This window comes from Vicugna pacos, chromosome X (genome assembly GCF_048564905.1).
Source record: "Vicugna pacos chromosome X, VicPac4, whole genome shotgun sequence".
NCBI classification, from domain to species: Eukaryota; Metazoa; Chordata; class Mammalia; order Artiodactyla; family Camelidae; genus Vicugna; species Vicugna pacos.
Genome location: NC_133023.1, coordinates 110,972,423 through 110,989,915, shown reverse-complemented (window position 1 = coordinate 110,989,915; position 17,493 = coordinate 110,972,423).

Genomic DNA, 17,493 nt, shown 5'->3' with positions numbered 1-17,493 from the left:
CTTTTTCTTGAACCCAGATTTAGTGCTTTCTCTAGGTCAGCATTTATGGCGTTCTGTGAGGCTGAAATTAGCTTTGTATCACTTTCATTTCCCATTTCCTTCTCCTTCTCCCGCGAGTGCACTATGGACAATTTCAGAAGAATTTTGTGTGTGCTATGCACTAGATAGATGAAGCGAAGGAGCAGACACAGCCATCAACTACCCCTGTTATATTTTTCAAAGTATCCCAGTTTAAGCATACATTGAACTATACAAATTGGGACTGGTGGTCAGTACAGAAATTGCAAAACAGAAGTATTCAGACACATTTGACTTTTCTAAGTCCCTGGTGTTTGAAATTACTTTTCAAGTCCTTTCGGAGGTAGCCAGTCAATTCTTCTCAGGCAGAACAATCTTTTGATATTTTAAAACACACATTTTTCCTGACCGGCAATTTTAGATCCATTGAAGAGTGTCCAGTGAGAGCAGCTCAAGCTCCTGGCTCCGCTGTTCCAGACAATGGGGGACTGGCAGCCTGTGAGCCACAGTCATTGGCTCGAAGTGTGGTCCAGTGAGCAGAGCTGAACACATCACACCCTTTCTATAAAAATCAGCCTAGGGATTAAGGTGGTGGGGGATCTGTGACAATTTGCCTATTCTTTTTGGTTCCTTTCTTAGATTGAACCCTGGGGATTTCAGGACGTGAATCCAGGCGGATCCTGTGTTCAGCGTTGATATCAATTTAGAGCAGGATTAGGAGCAACATCAGAAGAAATATGTCCCCTTTGCCCTCCAGTGGTTTGAATGGTCATACTCATGTTTGGATGCATATATTTTCTTTTCCATCGTTTTTACTTCATGGCCCATGAAGATTCCTTTTCCATTTTCATTGGTGTCATTTTTCTATAAATGTATTGCTGAATTTCAAAGAAGTTGCCGGTTTTCTATTACTTTTCTTCTTAGACAGATTTCTAGCTTGCAGAATCTGTGGAGAGAGAATACACTGTGGGATTTCAGTCCTTTGCAATGTAGCACGGTTTGCCCAAAAGCCCAGTATTTCATCATGACAGTTAAGTGTTTCATTTGGGCTTTAAAATAAGATGTAGTTAAGTGAAGTAAGACAGAGTGAGGAAGAAAAATACCATATGAGATCGCTCATATGCGGAATCTAAAAAAGAAAACAAAGATTAATACAAAACAGAAAGAGACTCTTAGACATAAAATACAATCTTGTGTTTACCAAAGGGGCGAGGCATGGGAAGGGACAGACTGAGATTTTAAAATGCAGAATAGATAAAAAAAATTATACTGTATACTTCAGGGAAATATTTACAAGATCTTGTGGTACCTCATAGCGGAAAAATAAAATGTGACAATGAATATATATATATATATATATGTTTGTGTATAACTGAAAAATTGTGCTCTACACTAGAATTTGACACAACATTGTAAAATGTCTATCACTCAATAAAAAAATGTAAAAAAAATAAGACGCAGTTATAACCTTTTTGACTAGGATGTAAACTTGTAATCGATGTCTCTCTCTCTCTCTCAACAAGATAAGGAGACATAGCTATTTGAACTAGGAAATTCAATACATTTCTTGGGCCCATTTCTCAGAGAGACCAAACACAAAGTATTCGACCTTGGACAGAGCTCAAGCATAAAATAGGGTGCAGGACAGGACACTAGTGGGATTTCACAAACTATTGCAAGCTTGAAGGCGGCCAATGTTACATCCAGAGCTCTCGTTGAGGTCAAGAGAAGCGTGATTAAGGCAAATAGCCCCCTCATGTGGTTCATTACTTATTGTAATCTGAAAACTTGAAAATTCACATAAAAGGATTTGGTAAAAAAAAAAAAAAGCTTACTGCACAAGTTGTCATTAAAATCTACTGCAAAATCAAGAGCTTACATTTTTGTGTAGCAACTCTAAATTGGTATACACATTGAGTAAAATTTTGAAGTCAAATCACCTTCCAGAGCCAAATGCACTTTCCGAGAAATACGTGTGGATTAGATAGAAAGGAGCTGACTTCAGAAAAATCACTAAATTTCTATCGTGCTAATGGTTGTGGCTTCAAAATCCAAGTTATTTTTTTCAATATGACGCTAAGATGTACCACCAGTCATTTTTGCATGCTGCTCCCTAAGCTATCTTATCACGTAAGAAGTAACTCTAAGAAATCTAACACATCAGGGTACTGTAATCTTGCTTTGAGGGGGATATGTTTGTAAATTCAGAAATAAGAGCGTTAGTGAAACACGGCATAATTGCTGCATAATGGGTCTGGAGAGTGAAGACTGAAGGTGCAAGGTTGAGTGGCACCTATCAAATCGAGAAAGTAAAGGAAAAATGGAATTTTGTGTATGTGTGTGAAGATGGGGATGGGGAACGCGGGATCGTGATTATTCCCTTCAGTGGGTGAATCGGAAAGCAGGGCACCCAGAGCACAGTCGCGATCTAACGCTGTTGTTTATGCAAAGGTGAACTTGAGCGAAAGGAATCGCAGCTTAATCAACAAATTATAAAGATCAACGCATGGATTACAGTATTGATAGGACCGATATATGCCATTCGAACTCTTTTCTCCATTACCCACATTATGGAATTCGCTTATGGCTTGGATCCGATCACAGCAAACGAATAACTAAATCAAAAAGTTCAAGGAGAAAATTCTGTCACAGACGCGAATGTACCCGGAAGAAACTTAACTTTCTAACGGAAGGTACTACGCAGACTTGTTCAGGACGCCTCCTGCAACTCTTTCCCAGGCTTTACTCTTCTGCTATTGAAACCGCAAACCTTCGTGATATGAGGCTCGGCTGATGCGAGGTCCAATCAGAGAAGCTCAAACACCACTCGGCTCGGAGTCAGCCAATGAGAGACCGGCACCGGAGAGCCACAGCCATTGGTCCGATGTGCAAGCCGCTTTCCTGGGCTGAACAAGCAAGTGCCTTGCTGGGATACTCAGCCTTGAGCGGGTATCAGGTACGATTATTTGGCTGCTCTTTGTTTCTTTGCTTGATTGACTGTATGATTCTCATGGGAATCACTTAAGACTGTTCTCTTTGCTGCCTACAAAATATACACTTTGCTGATGTGCAAAATGCCAGAGCTTGGCTTTTTCGAACAAAATGAAACTAAGGTCTCCTGCATCCGGAGGCTGGAGGTCCAAATCAAGGAGTCAGCCTGTTTGTTGCCTTCAGCCTCATGTGAAGAAAGCACCTGTTCCAGGCCTCTCTCCTTGGCTTGTAGAGATGGCAGAGACCTCCCTGTACCGGTTCCCATTTTCCCGCCTCCGTGCGAGTCTCGGTGTCCCCATTGCCCCTCTATATATGGGCACAAGTCATTTTGCATTAGGGCCCATGTAATGCGTATATGTTCCCTTGATTCCGCCAATAAAGATCCTATCTCCATAGCAGATCGTGTATGAGGTAGTAAGGTTTAGGACTTCAGCGTGTGAGTTTTAGGGGAAAAGAATGCAACCCGCAGGAGATACGAATTTTGAGTGAGCAGATCTCCTGATTCTTCCAGTAGAAGAGGACACTGATTCCTCTCACACTTAAATGCTGGTGTCATGTTTACCAGGAGGAGTAGTTCCAGGTTTAAAGTCTTGCAACACATACAAGCATCGACTATGGACGGGAAGTCTTACTTGAAGAGATTTTCGGATTCATCAAAGCCTCCAATTCCCTGAGCAATCCAGAAAGCTTTGAGTTTTTTAAATCGTGTACCATGTTTTAGCTATTGCTGCCTGGTAAACCACCTCAAAACGTAGTGGATTAAAGCAGCATGTATTACTTATCATGTATCTCTGTGCCATCTGAATGCTCCTCCTGATCTTCACGGTGTTTGTGTGACTTTTCACGTAGCCTTCCTCTCTTTCTTCATGGCCCCTGGTACGGTTCATATCACACCACTTCAAAATAAACAGTTTACAGGCCTCTTCTCTGTGTGTCAATACCGATGTTGGATCATAAGCCATGCTTTTGCATACTCACAAAGAAAAAAGGGAGAGGACACTGGTGACCACTCATGGGAAAATAAGGTGACCCTTCTCATGCAATTTACCTCAGTTACTTGAACCGTGAATAATTTTATTCATTTTTTAACAAAATTCCTGAGTTTCCATCTTTGTGAAGAGACAAGATACTCTTTCATTGTTCCCTATGAATGCACTATTTTTGCTGCAAACGCCAATATTTATTCAGTTTTATTTCCTCTTCCTTTTATAGTTTTTAAAGCAGGTGTAAATGTCCCTATTGATCAGGCTGGAGAGCCCTGAAAAGGATGTGACTCTCAGCCAAACAATGAGACAAAATATGGACAAACTACAGAAATCAAACCTTTTCTTCAGGACCTGAGAGGAGGGACAGCACCATCTAGGAGAGACGAAAGAGAAAGCCTACTTAATCATTTCCAGAACCCCACAGGCTCAGGAAAAAAGAGAGAGCAAGCAAGGCAGGACATGAGAGAGAAATGAAATAATCTGATTACTGTTCCTCCAATCACAGCAGCCCATGCGCCACTCTTAACCAGCTCAGCCAAAGAAAACACTGCAACCCCTGAGGTACAGCCATTGACTGAAAGTGTCAACAGTTGTCCTCGGCTGAATCATAAGGAGTCTTTCTTCTATGTTCGGCCTGGGAGATTGCGGGGAGGGTTAGGGGTGGGATACCTTGCCCTTCAAGATTATTAAAACAATTTCCCTAGTCTGACCGTGTCAGCTTTCTCTAGCTATTGGAAAAAGTGTTTTTCCTCCTCCAAGCAATCAGCCTGACAAATGGTCACCAGGATGTCTTGGCAGAGAGAACACCCAGCTTCCAGGACAGGGGCCAATGTAATTGCCTGGTCCTGCTTCGTGATGCATAGTGGTTCTCATCCTCCTGTCACTCCTGGACTAGAAGAGAATGAGTATGGAGTAGCGGAAGAGTAACCTTGAAAGCCTATTCATTTATGTTTTCTCCTTATTGAAGGACGTTTAAAAAATCTAGAATCACTGGTGGACATTAGCGGGACATGAAAGCACCCAAATTCCCCGTTAGCAGGCCATGAATCCAGTCCTTGCCAGCTGGGTTTGTGACATGGCCAGTGCCACCCTCATGGCCTCTGCTGCTGCATTAGGATTCTTCTGAAATCCTAAAAGCTATCCATAATGTAACTGCTGAGCTTGCAACACCTTCCTACAGAGGGGCAGTGGTGGACAGTGTCAGGTCTTGGGTGCTGGGGTTACTCAAATACTATTTGACTTTGGGAGGGCATGATGCTTATTCAGGTGTTTTACATGGACCATTGGGAATTCTGTTTTATGGACGAATCACGTTCATAAGTACTATGCTGCTTATCACAATTGGACTAGCATAGTGAATTGTGTTCCTTCTTGGAACTCGGTGACTTTTCCCCGATTGGAGATTCCCAGAGAGGTAAAGGGCCTTAGAACAGGTGACTAGCTACTGGCTAGATTTGACACCAGGAACCTCGGTGATCTCTGGAACCTCACTCCAGCGTCTGTTAAAAGCCTTTCATTGCCAGACCTTATCAGAGGCTCCTACAATCTGTGCTTCAATGAAGAACCTTACTTGACAGGAAGTGGTTGAAAATAAAAGGAAATGCAACCTTGATTTGCTTCTCCTACCTCTCCCTCCATCTCCAGCATGGCACGGCAGACGTTGGCGGTCACTTCTGCTTCCGCTTCCCTTCTCCCTAAGTTCTTTCTCTGACCTCAAGCCTACCCCATATGACTCTGTGGGTATGTAGTATTACAGACATGACGGAGAGGTATGGATTGCAATTGAAGTGCCTGGAGTTTGGGGATCCCTGAAAGAAGAGGACCACGCTGAATATGGCAAACTTGGTGGTCTCGAGGCAGGAAAATCAGATACTGGTACCAAGTTCTGGTGAAGTTCCTTCAACCTAGTTTGCACTCAACATACACTTCTTTGTGTCTTTCTGTGCGTCTGTGTGTCTATGTCCAGAGACCAACAAGTGAGAGAAGATGTGTGCAAAGGTTAGAAACTTCATGCTTCCTTGGTGTGAAAGCTCTGCCCTGGATCAGAGAGATCCACTACATGGGCTGGGTAACCTTACTAGGGGCAAGTCAAGTGGAAAACTTTTCCAGAGTTTACCACTCTGGACCTGGGAACCAAGGACTTTGTTATATGGGCATACCCAGTGTGAGGCGCCAAGTAGCATCTTGAGACATATGCGCTGCCTGGCGCTGTGTGTCAGGTTCAGGAAGGCGCCTCAATTTTTGACACTCCTCCAAGTGGTTGGCCCTGTCTCTTTTCCCACGCTCTTGACTCTGGGCAGGCATGTGATTGCTTTGAGCAATGGAGCATAGTGGAAATGATGTTATGGCGATTACAGATCCAATCTTTAAGATAGACTCTGCCTTCTTCCTTGAGAGCCCTGATCTGCCAGGTAGGAAGTCTGCCTGTCCTACTGGAGACAGCATATGAAGAGACTGTGAGACTCAGTGGGATAGGACAGGAGCCCAGCTGAAGGCAGCCCTGCAACCAGCCCCTTCAAGGCGGGAGACATGTGAATGTAAGTTGTCTCAAACCTTGCAGAGTAGCTTAGAAGTCGGCTGAACACTACAGCGTGACCCTAATCTGGTTTAGACTTCTCAAGGACACTTACTTCTCTTATTTGGACACTAGTGGCAGTAGACTAGTGGAAAACCTCCCATTTCAACTAGATATAGATACTTGAAACAAAATGATCATAAACATTATTTTAAATCCTTGGATGAGCTGCAAAAGAGCCAGAGATTAATAGGCAACTGAGACCCCTGTATCAATCCCAGGCGCTTGAATGAAAACTCTCTCAGTCAAAATTCGGCCTTTTTCCTAGGACAAAAGGAGATACAAGGAAACGTGTATCTCTCTAACCTGGGTCTGATGTGGGTGAAAAGGCTGCTCTGAAATTTTGAAATCACAGTTCTGCCCTCAGGTAGCTTGAGAGTTCCAATTGTTACAATCAATACAGCTCAAGTAATTCTGGGGGAAGCCCAGACATCAGTCACATGCCAGTCACATCCTTACTGGAGGAGCCCTCCCTTAACCGAGGCTTTAAGAAGGTTCCCAGAGATAAAGACTTCCCAAACATGCTCACAATTTTAAAAAAAGCAAAATATGTATAGATGCCTCCAAAGACTTAGCAAAGTATTGCAAATGCGATTAACATGTTTAAGCTAGTGGGAGGATATAAACCATTGAAAGGGAGAAACAACCAAGTACTACAAAGAATGGAGTAAAATTCCTGAGGGCGAAAAACAGAACATGTGAAAGAAACAGTTAATATAATTGAAAATAACCAATTAGACTCACCTAGATAGAGAATTAGCATACTGGAAGACAGATGAAGGAGATTATGAAGACTGCCTCCTAGAAAGATAAGGAGAAGGAAGGAAGAAAGAAAGGTCAAGAGACGTAAGGCACGGATCAGAAGCATAGAAAATGTTGCTCGTGGGACTCTGTGAAGGAGATAGTGGGAAAGAATCATATTCTAAGAAGAAATGGTTGGTAATTTTCTGGATGGAAGATCGCCTTGATTCCCTAGATTCCAGACACACACCCGGACACATCGTAGTGAAGATGCAGAACAGTGGAAACACTGGTACATAAACACACATATCTTAGTCTGTACTTCTCCCAGAAAGAGTTTCCTGACTACCCCCTGGCTGGGTTGGATCCCTGTCCTCTAGGCTCCCCAAATAACGTGTGCACATCTCTTTCAAAACCCTTAACATGGTATAAATATATGTCTAAGGTATCTACCTCCTCTCATTAGACTGTAACCAGTTTATGGGCCCTCGGCTTATGCATCCGTGATTCCCAGCACCTAGCAGTGCCTGATGTATTCGATATTCAGTAAATGTTAGTTGAGTAAATGAATAGATGAACGCAGGCTGTGCTGTAAACCCTAACATGATATTTCCTCAACCTTTGTGAGGGTAGGATGGCTAAAATCTGAGGTTGGTGAACTAGAAATTACTCATAAGTGGCAATACAAGGTTGGTTTGTCTGTTTTCTTCTATATTAACAAGCAGTCACCAATTTTATCCCGTTGCCCAGAACAACAACAACAACAACATATTCTGTTATGTTGTACAGTTTACATGGATGGTTCCACACAGATATGACCGTTTTGTTGAGTTTCTAATATTTCGCTTTTCACCACTTTTGGGAAATTGGGAGGGGGCAGATGATAACCTCCTTAGCGGATCTCTAACACCCTGTGAGTTAAGGACTGATTCTAATGCCAATGGCCAAAAAATACGCTACGGTAGAATGTCGAGTCAACTGCCATGCATCACGCCGCTCAGGAAGCAGGTGAGGCGGGATTAGACCTCAGCTCTACCGGACACCCGAGCCCGGATTCTCGCTCCTTGTACCATGACGCCTCCCTGAATTGAGCAGGGGGGAGGGTACCTGTGAGTGGAAGCAGAGAGTGTGTTGGGAAGCTCCTGTGGCAGGCCAGTTGAGACAAGTGGGAGAGCCAGGATGTTCCCCGCTCCCTCGCTGAGGATTCCCAAATTCAAATCCTTGGGAGCCAGGGCAGCCGGACAGCTGGGAATTCTGGAGCTCGGCCAGAGAAGGGTTTTCCCTCTGGTCTGAGTCAGTGAGGCTTCTGGAAGATCTGGGGGGACCAAGGAGACAGCTCATAAACCCCTAATTCTCTTACCTGTAGGAGACCTACCTCTACTGAACCCAGGCATAGCCTCGCGGAGCACAGTCCCACCACCCTGATTTGCTCAGGCCCAGGGACAGAGGTTTGGGCACAGCGTTTGGCTAGGGTTAGCAGCCTTCTAGCCTGTGAGGTCATTACCGTGGGTTCCCAGGCCACTCTCAGGCCATAGGAGCCTTGGTGTCTGCTGAATCAACTGTCAAATTCCCTCTGCCCTCCCTATCACTGCACCAGATACAACAGCACAGCAGAGGGTATCTCCGCACTTCATCCTACATTGCAGACTTGATATTCTGTCCTGGATTTGACCAAGGACCTATTTGAGTGAAAAGCCCAGCCTAGACTCCAAGGAAATTCAAACCTTTCTAGGTAAATAATTCTCTTCAAAGGAGGTCTGTTCGACTCGTGCTTATTCTACAATTCACCTTGAGAATGGCCAGTGGGTGGGTCCTCAAATGCAGATTTTTGGGATCTTGGAGCCAGAAAGGAATTCCCTGGGATAATTACCCTGTGGTTTTACAATAGCCAAGACATGGAAACAACCTAAATGTCCATCAACAGATGACTGGATAAAGATGTGATATATTTATACAGTGGAATACAATTCAGCCATAAAAACTGACAACGTAACGCCATTTGCAGCAACATGGATGTTACTGGAGAATGTCATTCTAAGTGAAGTAAGCCAGAAAGAGAAAGAAAATTACCGTATGAGGTCGCTCATATGCGGACTCTTAGAAAAGAAAACAACAAAAAAAATCAGTACAAAACAGAAAGAGTCTCATAGACATAGAATAGAAACTTGTGGTTGCCAGGGGGACGCGGGGTGGAAAGGGACAGATTGGGATTTCAAAATGTAGAATAGATAAACAAGACTGTACTGTGTAGCACAGGGAAATATATACAGGATCTTGTGGTGGCTCACAGCGAAAGAGAATGTGACAGTGAATGTATGTATGTTCATGTATAACTGAAAAATTGTGCTCTACACTGGAATTTGACACAGCACTGTAAAATGACTGTAACTCAATAAAGAAAAATGTTAAAACAAACTACCCTGTGGTGTAGCTTGACTCATCATCATCCTCTCCCCTTTTCTCCTGTCCGAGTGGCACTGTATCCTTAACTAAGCTTGGGGATCCCCTGAATCCCAGATCTTTATGACCTACAGGATTTACTCAAGCAGGTTCCCTCTATAAAGTCCGAGAAGGGTGCAGGCACTCCTATTCTGGGTTCAACTCCTGTCCATCCTCTTGCCCATCTCACTCATTCAGACCTATTCATTGAATCTGAATCTAGCGTTGAAGACAAACGCATGTGATTCCTGGCTAGGCCACTTACTCAGCCATGCAAGCTTGGTTGGTAGTCAACGCAACCTCTCTGAGTCTCACTCTCCTTGACAGGGATAATTATGCTTGCCTGTCCTGGGAAGAAAATATAGGGGCAAAGAGTAAAGACTAGACCCATATGTATAACATATGCTGCAGTGTGTCTGACACATAGAATCACAAAGTGCCCAGTTTAAAGTGGTTACTATGGTGATTGGTGTAGAGCTGGATACTCAAAGGTAAGGAGGGATAAAATGTGGACCCCGACCTCCACGACATGACAGTTGAGCGGGGAGCTAGCACAGTCATACTCCTGAACGATTGCCAGTAGAAGGCTGCACCTGATCAAGACCGCAAAGTGTGCATCGTGGGGGTTCAGAGAGTAGGAGGGGAAAGAGGCAGGGAACTCACCGTAGGCTTATACCAGACACTGCACCTGGCATGCTACGTCTATTCTCCCATTCAGTGCTGGTCACAGCCCTTCTGCAGGGGCAGTACTAAGAGTATGTCTATTTTACAATGGAGGGTCCTGAGGCTCCAGAAGAGCAAGTCACTGTAAGCTGGGATGGTCAAGTCATCCTCACAGAGGAGGCAGGATTTGAGCCAAGACTTGAAACGTGAATAGGATTCAGATAGGGAGAGGGTGAGGGGCCGGGGTTTCATGGGAGTGCGGAGGAACAGCTGGCCCACAAAGCCCTGAGTCAGCAATGCCCAAAGCCAGCAAGGGAGCAAGGCACTTCCCAACTGCTTCCTAGCAACTTCCCATCGCAACTCAGAGCCGCGTTATCTCTGCAGCCTCACTAATGGGAGGCTCCGGAGGGAAAGGTCATCCACCCTTATCTCATTGTCAGCCCTAAGCAAACAGATCGGGCCAAGGCAGCCAGGAGAGCATGTCCATACAGCTGTCGGGCACCAAATTGCACCCCCACCCCTCGAGTTGCCTGACAGCATGAATCTCAGCACTGAGAATAATCATAGCCTCCATTCCTTGGGCCCTCTGTCTGTATTATCTCACCGAATCCTCGCAACAGTCTTGTAGGTCCTATTCTACAGAGGGGGAAACTGGGGCTCAGAGAGGTCAAGTCGCTTACCCAAAGCACCACAGCACGTAAGAAGACACGGCTAGAGTGTGAACCCAGGTCTAATCCGACTGCAAATCCTGTCCTTAATCACTCGGGCTGTAAAGCCTCGTCTCACTAGCTCACAGCAGTTACAGGACCCAAACGGACACTATCCCCATGCTGTGTCTCTTTCCCCTGTTCATGCAGCCTCTCGACACTGTCTCCAGAAAACAAAGGCACCAGAACTCTGAAGAGAACAAATCATGAAAAGGATGGTGCACTCTCATATTCCCACTAACCTTTGCGCCCTGCAAATTCCCAAGCCCCAAGAGATATCCTTACCCTTTCCCCACTTCTTTTCCCCTTAAATGGTATCCACACACCCTGGTTTTGCTGTTGTCCCAGCACAATTATTCACAGTGGCCCTTTCACTCTTCAAAGGGTCTGCATGGATTGGACAAGAGAATGTACGATCCCCTTGCCTATGAAGAGGCCAAGCAGGCTCACACATCAGGGCTTTTTGCAAGGCTCACACACCTGCTGGGCCATGATCTGCAGCTCCCCTGAGTGAGGGTGGAGTTCGACCAGGGAGGAGTAGCCAGCCTCTCCATGAGGATGGAGTAAGGAATAAACAAACTATAAATGAGCTTTGGAGGACATTCTCAGTACATTCCAGTTGTTGGTCCTGGAGTGGTCAAGAAACAGGGGTCGAGGAATGCTTGGAATGCAGAACTTCCCTTGTTGGGAGCAAGTGGGGTTGAGCACAGCTGCCTTCACAGCACAGCTGTGCCTCAAATCTGAGGAGTACAGAGCGTTGGAGACTCAGATAGGAACAGCTGAAAGAAAGGTTACTTATTAGGTCAAGCCCACTCCCCTAGCCCCTGTTTTGCCTTAAACCACAGTGCAGGGCCCAGCTAAGTGCTGGGCCTGGGCTGCTTCTGGGAAAGTGACGCTCCCAAGACACAGTATGGCTTAGGGGACAGTTGAAGGAAGCAAGGGACCAAGGAAGCAGACGTCACGATAAATCAGAGCTCTATCATACTGGTGATTGTGCTCATGAGTCTACATAGGAAAGGACCTAAATAATGGCCAAGGAAACCTACCCGGGAGGAAGGGATTTCCTTCCCAGAATTCTAGCGTGATCTAATAGTGGAAAATCTATTACTGTGACTTATATGAGCAAACGAAACATTAAAAATCATGTTAATTTCGAAAGTTGCTAAGATGGCTTAAGTGAATATTTGATATATGTCATGTTGCCTAAAATGCTCAGAAATCAAAGATGTTATTGGGAACACAGAGGCCACAAATGAAAGCTCAAGATCGTGTTTGTTGATGCAATGCTACTGTCATTCTGATTAGAGTGAGGAAGATGATGGGAAAGCTTCCTATCGACACTATGATTTCCAAGTCTTGCTGAATATTAGATAGTGAGTTTGAAAAAGCTTAAAACCACTGAAAAGGAGGCTATTCTCAATTTCTCTACTGGCACCACAAATCACTAAAAATCTAGAACCCTTTTTGGCCTCAAGACAACTTTACACATCTAAAAATTAATAGGGACCCCAAGATCTTTTTTTGTGTGTGTATATATAGTTATATATATATCTGTGTCTATATATTTAGTGAAGTATAGTCAGTTTACAATGTTGTGTCAATTTCTGGTGTGCAGCATAATACTTCAGTCATACATGAACATACCTATATTCGGGTTCTATCTTTTTCACCATATGTTAGGACCCAAAGATCTTTTACGTGCATTATATCTGCCAATATTTGTTCTACAAAACATTACAACTGAAATGTTGATTCATTATTTTTAAAAAATCGTTTAAAAATACAATAAAAACTCATTACATCATGTTAACATAGACTACAAAATGAAATGAAAAATAACTTTTCTGAAAAGTGGAGAGTAGATTGACATTATTTTAGGCGTTTGAAAATCTCCTTAATACACGGCCCAACAGAATGCAGAGGGATTCATATACGTGCTTCTGCACTGTGTGACCATCTGAGAAAGAAGGGCTTGTGGAAAAAGCCACTGTACCCTCGTGAGGGAATCAGAGTGTAAAAGGTACCAGCAAAAGAAAATAAAGGGGCAAAACCCACAAAGGGGCCTGCAAGACCTCCCAGGCAGGGCCATTGCCTTACCACGTTTGCGCTTCTATAAAACTGCTTGCTCTAGGTAAATGAAACTTACCCCTAAAATCCCTTTGGTTCCCAAAAGCCCACTCCTGGTTGGTCCATTTCTAACACCTCATTTGCATATGGCATGAGTTTAATCGAAACCAAAAACCATATAAAAGCCTGTGTAAACCTACAGACGTGGTCCAGAGCTGGGAGTGTTAACCCCTCTGGGTCCGCCAGCGTAATAATAAACCAGAGTTCTCCAACCCTCCGAGTGTCGCTTGGTCTCTGGATGGGATTCAGGTTTCTGTAACAAAAACACCCCCTTAAAGGTTGACCTAAGGAAAGAACTAACAGATACAACAGTTTAGGAACGTGATGAAATGCAGTGTAGTTAAGCAAAATTCATATATCCTGGAAGAAATTGCACTAAAATCATACCTTCAAATGGAATTGAAATTTGGATTTGTTTTCTCCCCATAAAAATGTTTTTAAACATCAAAGAATGCTACCAGTCAAAGCTCTGGTGTACATCCCACTAAAAATCAAGGAAATTGTTTTAATAATCTTGAAGGGCAAGGTATCCCATCCCTAACCCACCCCACAATCTCCCAGGCTGAACATAGAATAAAGATTCCTTTTGATTCAGCCCAGGACAACTGTTGACACTTTCAGTCAATGGCCGTGCCTCAGGGGTAGCAGGGTTTTCTTTGGCTGAGCCGGTCCAGATTGACGCTTGGGCTGCTCTGGTTGGACGCATCCAGCGTCCCCACGATGCCGAGTTGCAAGTCCTGAAGCTTTCCATGTTCAAACACAAGAGACCGTGCTCTTGAGGGAAAAACAAACCAAAGGATAAATCTGACCCAGTCAGACTAGTACCTTCAGTTCCCCCCACCTTGGATAGCTACTGTTTCCTGAAGAGTTCGGTTTAATGATTTCAGTACTGTGTTTGGGTCCTCGCTTATGTCTGCAAATGATTTCCACGACACGAGTAATGTTGAAGAAGCTTGAATGGGGTACCTTTGTCCTACTGCTTCTATTCTCTCTGAGTTGATGATTATCATTTGCTATTTAAGCCATAAGCCCTTTCCCCTAGTTTGACACTACAGTAAAGCACACTGTTAGATCATGACTGCTCACTAGGTGCCCTTTCCCCTTAATCACTTTCTGAAGTGAGTAAGCACATGTACTTATTTGGCCTCACCCTCTTCAACATCAGACCCCGTCGTTCCTGTCTTCCTTAGATTCCCAGGGCGTCAGTCGCCCTTGAGCTCCCAGTCTTCACAACCCAGTCACGGTGCATCTTGAACATTGTTTAATACTGCTCCTGTTTGATTTCTGAATTTACAGATGCACAACCTCCAAGCACAATTAAAGATATCTTAGCGTTGTAAGTTTCCTGAAATGACTTCTCACAGAAGTCAGTGTGTATGAGACTAGTTAGCAGGAACGAGTTTGAGAAAGACTTTCTATGTCACACGTGCAAACACTGTCAATTTGAAGTTGCAACACTGAGTATGATAGAAAATAAACGACTTACTCAAAGTGCTGTGTTTTCAAACTGGCCCATAATGCTGTCTTTGAAAACGCCCAGAGCTTTACCAAGAGCTCTTCTCATCCAAACTTTAGTTCCCAAGTCACCACACAAACTGAGTTACTTGCAGGTGATTGGGTGGTAGTTTTTCCTAGTCTCTTTGGGAATCAAATTCCTTTTGCCAAATATTTTCATGAGATGTTTCTGACCTTCAAGAATAAAAATAATTACTATTCCATTCAAAGGTTCATTTCTTCCAAACTCTTAGTCGAAGGATCCCAAAGACAGTTCTTCAGGGGTAATGGCCCATCAGAGTTCTCCTACATTGGTTGGGGAAACAGGAAGAGATTTCCAGGCCTCCTCAATCAGGCAATTTGCCTCCCACCTCCAGAGGCACAGCAATCAGAGTATTTCATTTCTCTGTCATATCCTTCCTTGCTTGTTCTCTCTTTTTTCCTGAGCCTCTGGGTTCTGGAAATGTTTAAATAGGCTTTGTCTTTCGTCTCTCCTAGATGGTGCTGTCCCTCCTCTCAGGTCCTGAAGAAAAGGTTTGATTTCTGTAGTTTGTCCATATTTTGTCTCATTGTTTGGCTGAGAGTCACATCCTTTTCAGGGCTCTCCAGCCTGATCAATAGGGACATTTACACCTGCTTTAAAAACTATAAAAGGAAGAGGAAATAAAACTGAATAAATATTGGCATTTGCAGCAAAAATAGTGCATTCATAGGGAACAATGAAAGAGTATCTTGTCTCTTCACAAAGATGGAAACTCAGGAATTTTGTTAAAAATGAATAAAATTATTCACGGTTCAAGTAACTGAGGTAAATTGCATGAGAAGGGTCACCTTATTTTCCCATGAGTGGTCACCAGTGTCCTCTCCCTTTTTTCTTTGTGAGTATGCAAAAGCATGGCTTATGATCCAACATCGGTATTGACACACAGAGAAGAGGCCTGTAAACTGTTTATTTTGAAGTGGTGTGATATGAACCGTACCAGGGGCCATGAAGAAAGAGAGGAAGGCTACGTGAAAAGTCACACAAACACCGTGAAGATCAGGAGGAGCATTCAGATGGCACAGAGATACATGATAAGTAATACATGCTGCTTTAATCCACTACGTTTTGAGGTGGTTTACCAGGCAGCAATAGCTAAAACATGGTACACGATTTAAAAAACTCAAAGCTTTCTGGATTGCTCAGGGAATTGGAGGCTTTGATGAATCCGAAAATCTCTTCAAGTAAGACTTCCCGTCCATAGTCGATGCTTGTATGTGTTGCAAGACTTTAAACCTGGAACTACTCCTCCTGGTAAACATGACACCAGCATTTAAGTGTGAGAGGAATCAGTGTCCTCTTCTACTGGAAGAATCAGGAGATCTGCTCACTCAAAATTCGTATCTCCTGCGGGTTGCATTCTTTTCCCCTAAAACTCACACGCTGAAGTCCTAAACCTTACTACCTCATACACGATCTGCTATGGAGATAGGATCTTTATTGGCGGAATCAAGGGAACATATACGCATTACATGGGCCCTAATGCAAAATGACTTGTGCCCATATATAGAGGGGCAATGGGGACACCGAGACTCGCACGGAGGCGGGAAAATGGGAACCGGTACAGGGAGGTCTCTGCCATCTCTACAAGCCAAGGAGAGAGGCCTGGAACAGGTGCTTTCTTCACATGAGGCTGAAGGCAACAAACAAGCTGACACCTTGATTTGGACCTCCAGCCTCCGGATGCAGGAGACCTTAGTTTCATTTTGTTCGAAAAAGCCAAGCTCTGGCATTTTGCACATCAGCAAAGTGTATATTTTGTAGGCAGCAAAGAGAACAGTCTTAAGTGATTCCCATGAGAATCATACAGTCAATCAAGCAAAGAAACAAAGAGCAGCCAAATAATCGTACCTGATACCCGCTCAAGGCTGAGTATCCCAGCAAGGCACTTGCTTGTTCAGCCCAGGAAAGCGGCTTGCACATCGGACCAATGGCTGTGGCTCTCCGGTGCCGGTCTCTCATTGGCTGACTCCGAGCCGAGTGGTGTTTGAGCTTCTCTGATTGGACCTCGCATCAGCCGAGCCTCATATCACGAAGGTTTGCGGTTTCAATAGCAGAAGAGTAAAGCCTGGGAAAGAGTTGCAGGAGGCGTCCTGAACAAGTCTGCGTAGTACCTTCCGTTAGAAAGTTAAGTTTCTTCCGGGTACATTCGCGTCTGTGACAGAATTTTCTCCTTGAACTTTTTGATTTAGTTATTCGTTTGCTGTGATCGGATCCAAGCCATAAGCGAATTCCATAATGTGGGTAATGGAGAAAAGAGTTCGAATGGCATATATCGGTCCTATCAATACTGTAATCCATGCGTTGATCTTTATAATTTGTTGATTAAGCTGCGATTCCTTTCGCTCAAGTTCACCTTTGCATAAACAACAGCGTTAGATCGCGACTGTGCTCTGGGTGCCCTGCTTTCCGATTCACCCACTGAAGGGAATAATCACGATCCCGCGTTCCCCATCCCCATCTTCACACACATACACAAAATTCCATTTTTCCTTTACTTTCTCGATTTGATAGGTGCCACTCAACCTTGCACCTTCAGTCTTCACTCTCCAGACCCATTATGCAGCATTTATACCGCGTTTCACTAATGCTCTTATTTCATTTCCGAGTTTACAAACGCATCTGTCCCCCCAAGCAAGATAACAAGGTGTCAGTGTGTTCGATTTCTTAGAATTATTTTTACCTGGTACCATAACTAAGGGACCAGCATGC